Below are 4,853 nucleotides of genomic sequence, written 5' to 3'. Positions count from 1 at the left end.
CACCTCCTCTCCCTTGCGTCCTGCATTTGGGTCCTCCAACCTGCTCAACTCAGCCACCCACCGTAACAGGTTTATTGAGCCCGGCCGAGGAGACACAGTGCCAGCATACAACATGTGAACACATCAAATGCCAACACCAAATCTGAAGGATGACATCTTTTGGTCCCTTTTATGTTTCTGTCTTCCCCCTAGTGCCTGTAGGTTTCCCTATTAGCTCATCTTTAACTGGCCTTAACCCAGAACAACTCATCTATCTGATGTTTAGACTCCAGTGCTTCATCATGTTGGAATCTGTCACTACCCATGAGTTGTGCTCTAACCTGTGGAGCCAGTAGGTTCTTGGAAACGTTCCTGTAGGACTCAACCTTGTATGATTACCGGAGAACACCGATATCTGCTAGCCTGACGCATGAGCTACTGACTCTACCTAATCAGTCTGTTGTTGTCTCGCTGACAAGGACGTGTGAGAAATACCTCGAGCTAGAAGGTCAGAAAACACTTATGGGGTCAGCTGAATTAAGGCTCGTGCAGACTACACAACTTTCAGCATCGGCCGATGGCCGTGCTGTTCACACTGCACAACTTGCCGCCTTGTGACGTGAGTCTTGAAGTCGTCGTGGCGTTCACACTACCTGACTGATCGGTGACAGGGGGTCACACTACACGAGCTGACAGCGGCTGTGTCACCCGACGCTGGTCTCCAAACCACGTTTTGTCAAGAAAACACATGTGAAATGTGAAACATGAAATGAGGCGAACCTACAGACAAAACAGCTGTTTGTTATTATAAAGAGAAAGACTCTGGGTGAAAGAAAGGATTAGCACAGGCAGGTAGCAGGGATCGTCTGAGCTACAGAGAGCTGGAGGGGAGTAAAAAGTGTTTTGCGGTGAAAAGTAGCTGCCTGCTCTCATTGGCTGGATGTGGATGTCGAGTCGGCCGAATGTTCCAGATATTTGGATGCTAGATATCTGGCTGGCGTCTGCGATGTGTCAGAAATGTGTCGGGAAGCCGTTTTGAAGCGTCCTCGAGTAGTTCACACATGACAACTGGCGACCGTCGATCGATCTCTGATTTACCCCTGATCACAGCCTGACGGTCGCCGAGCGGCAAATCGGGCTTAAAACTGTGTGGTGTGAACTAGGCTTTACTCTAAGCTAGACCTGTCTGACCTTTCCTTGTTACATAAACAAAGCACCTTAAGAAATCTTCTCAACAGTTCTCTAAAGGCTTCAACTACTCGTGTAAATGTGCTGTTATTTAACTGCAGTGGAGTCTTTTCTCTGATGAGCTGATGTTGATATGGAAGTTGTTGATCAGTGGAGTCTGACAGAGGCAGAAGGGTCTCCATCGTTTTCATAGTTCACCACACCATCATCTTCATCTTCATCATTATTCACCTGTGAAACACAAACAAACCCTCACTCTGACACACTTTAACTGACAACTTTCACATCACTGACCCACATTTAACACAAGGAGATAAGAAATAACCTGACAGCACCTGAACGCACCGTCAGCTACTGTTACATGTTTCTGCCACTGAGAGAGGAAGTGTTTCTGTGGTAACGAAGGACATGCAGAAGGAAATTAACTAATTAATTAAAGTAAAATAAATAAATATATGAGTAAATATAAAGTAGGCTACCCCAAACTGTCACATGTTCCTGCAGCTGACTGACCAGAGAGGGAGTGTTTATGTGGTACCCCAAATCCAAAATGTTCCTCCCAGTTTACTGCTGATGTTTTGAAACTGAACACAGTTCACAGACCCTGAACGCACCATTAGTTACTGTCAGATCTGATCTTTATCTGACTGGCTGCTGGACAGTTTGCATTGGAACTAGATTTTATAGTAGTTTAGTAACGTGGACGTTGTTTTTGGAAATAAAACTAAACTATCTGTGTTGTTTAAAGCTGCTAGAGGTTAAGTGAGAAAATACTGCATGATGTGATGTAATTTAGGTGAACTGACCCTTTAATCTGGAATAATGTTCAGTTTGTATTGACACTGTGTCAAAGACGTGTTGATTCAGATCTATGGCGTCTTTGGAGGCTGTAGTTTGTGTTGGTTGAATTTTCCGTGCAATGAATCCTTTGAACTTCAGAATGAAGAACAGATGTCACAAACACTGGTTTGCTGTGTAAAGTACCAACTGTAAAAACATTATAAACTCACTGTGTTTTCATCCATCTGTTTTTGTCCCTGAAAAGAAAAGAGAAAGAGTCGACTTTAGTTTCCACAGTGAAAATCCAGCTTTATCAAAACTTCCTGTTTCTGAGTTTCATCTGTGAATGTTCTCACCTTTAGTTCTTGTCCAGATGTTGACTGCCACAACAATTATTATGAGTGCTGCTAAACCCACAGACACAATGATGAACCTCCAGAACGATTCTGAAAACATTAGAAACATTTTGACGGCACAGTTCAGTTCTTGGTTGACTTGAAAAGCACTTATAATATTATTGATAAATTTATCATGTCTAAATTGACAATATCTCCACCCACAGCTGAGTGACACTCTGTCATTCATACTTTAGAATTCACAAGGAAAGAGAGAGAGAGATGTAAGATGTTTAGTCACTACCTTGTTTTGTTTCATCATTTCCAGATGGTGTTTTGTTTCTCCCCTCTAATGTGCTTCCTTTAGATTTTGTTTAATATGATATGAAAGAACACAAGAAGATATGAAAAAATACCTCATGTTAACAATCTGAAGAGACTAAATGAGAAAGAATAATGTTCTAATCTTAAACATTAAAATTCATCAAATAAAATCAAACCTACCTGTTTTCTCACATGAGGACTGGAGGTCAACGCTACACAGCAGCATCTGTCCACTCATATTATCTGTCACGTTACACTTCAGTAACTCAGAATAGTTTGACTTCTGGCTAAGAGGAGGAGCTGTAAAAGCCACAGTGGCTAAACAGGAACCTTGTGATGTCACCATGTTATTCTTATTACCCTCATACAACCACTCGACTGTGTGTTCACACTCTCCATATGTCAACATAGAGCAGATGAAGCCGACTGTATAACTGATCTGATATTGTTCAACTGGTGAAGATGGAGATATTGTGAGAGAAAGACAACAAGAGTAAAGTTAACTTCATCACTGTGATCATAATTATTGTAATGTTTCAGTATATTGTTCTAACAAGACAGTTTGAGCTGAAAACATTATGATGGAAATACTCACTGTTAATAACAGACAGATAAACCAGAGAGTCTGCAACTTGTTGTTGTCCTGATATGTTGAACTGTCTGCAGGTGTAACGACCACAATCTTCAATTGTGACCTTCTTTATAACCAGAGAACAGTTCTCTGTAATACTCAGTCTGTCTGATTTAGCTTTGGAAATCCAATTTTTACTGATCTTCCCATGTGTAATCAGCTCTGTTGCTGCTGCCCCAATTTCACAACTGACCAACCAGGAAGTACCGTCACAATTATCCTGATTTTGTATCACATTTCCACAAGGCAAAGTGACTTCATCTCCAACTCTGACAGTGAAGGAGTTGAAGTTCTGTCCAGTTGCTGCTGTTGAAGATGAGAGATAAATATAAAAAATGATCTGTGAGAGGAATATGGCTTTTATATTTATAGTTATGTGTGAGAATAACAAACAGTGTACAGTATGTTCCTTTTACAAGAATCCACTCAACACACCAGGTTCAAAACAAACAGTAAACTTGGCTATCAAACTTTAAGGTTAGCTTCTTAAATACTAGTAAATTAGTAATGTTTATTTTATTCATGTATGTGTTTTGTGAATCCTTACCTGTAAACTGAAGCACGAGTATCACAAATAAAGACACGTTAATCCATCTGAATCGAACCATCTTGCGTCTCTCGCTCTTGTTCTCACGCCCTCAACTGTCAAAGTGTCTGAACTAGTGCTTTTTTAAGAAAGACACATAATTTACTTCCTGTTAGTAAAGTGTCACTTCCTTATAGTGACTTGAATGTTTTTTTAAATTCTGCATTGGTTTGAAATCTTAACAGCCAAAAAGCCAGATGTGGTTCAGTGTGGAAACAAAGGAAATGAGCCACTGGTGTGTTTTCCGATGAGTTCTGACTCTAACTGATGTTGTTGCTCCAACTGTTCACAAAACTCCTCCTTTGGAGTTCAACAACATAAACACAAAAGTCATTCAGACTCCTCGCCCACCAGAATGGCGCCTCGTGATGCAATATAGTGATAATGAGGGGAAAAAAATGTGATGTGAAGATGTGGTGGTTTCAGAATTGTTGGTTCCTTTTTAGTAGCTTTTTAATGTTTTGTGAGAAGTCAATGACATAATTTGGTAATTTAGTAAATGTTAATGTGAGTTAAAAGCCTTGCAGCGAGACGGTAGAGCTTCTTCTTGCCTAAAACAAGTAAAAAGACTTTTACATTAATCTAAACGAGGGGAAATAAAAGCATGAATCATCATCTCCAACTCACTCTTTGACACCAGTGTTCTTAGAAATATTCCTTAATTGGAAGAAACAGTTTCTGACTAATTGTTTAGAGTGGGACTCCACGCTGAATCAAAAACTAAACCTCTTGACCTTGCTTTTTACTGAAACCAGACTGTAGCTTGTTAGTTGCTCTGCTACAACTTTTTCTAGAATTGTTGACATGAATGGAAGTTTTGATATTGGCCTGTAGCTGCTGCGTTGTAATGGATCCAAACTGGGCTTTTTACTTACATGCTATTGGTAAGCCTGTACGGAAAAAGCCCAGTTTGGATCCAGTATTAAGTATGAAGCATCTCCACAATACAGGGGCCAATAGAATCAAACGCTTATACAAATAGCACAGTAGGGTGAACATCCATAGGACAAGATGAGACTTTTAATGTATG

The 4,853-nt window shown here is 40.3% G+C and overlaps 1 long non-coding RNA gene across 1 annotated transcript; it reads right to left on the bottom strand.

The window, feature by feature from the left end:
• Positions 1–2,336: 2,336 nt before the first annotated feature.
• Positions 2,337–3,053, bottom strand: LOC119908748. Its single transcript, XR_005445331.1, has 3 exons — positions 2,787–3,053; positions 2,587–2,643; positions 2,337–2,393 (listed from the first exon to the last, which is right to left on the bottom strand). It is a non-coding gene; the product is annotated as an uncharacterized LOC119908748 (long non-coding RNA).
• Between the last annotated feature and the right edge of the window lie 1,800 nt (positions 3,054–4,853).

Source organism: Micropterus salmoides, unplaced genomic scaffold (genome assembly GCF_014851395.1).
Source record: "Micropterus salmoides isolate LMB-PRFRI ecotype aquatic unplaced genomic scaffold, ASM1485139v1 Ms_hic_scaffold_18, whole genome shotgun sequence".
Lineage (NCBI taxonomy): Eukaryota > Metazoa > Chordata > Actinopteri > Centrarchiformes > Centrarchidae > Micropterus > Micropterus salmoides.
The sequence above is the reverse complement of the archived record's forward strand: the minus strand, read 5'-3'. Positions and strand labels throughout refer to the sequence as shown.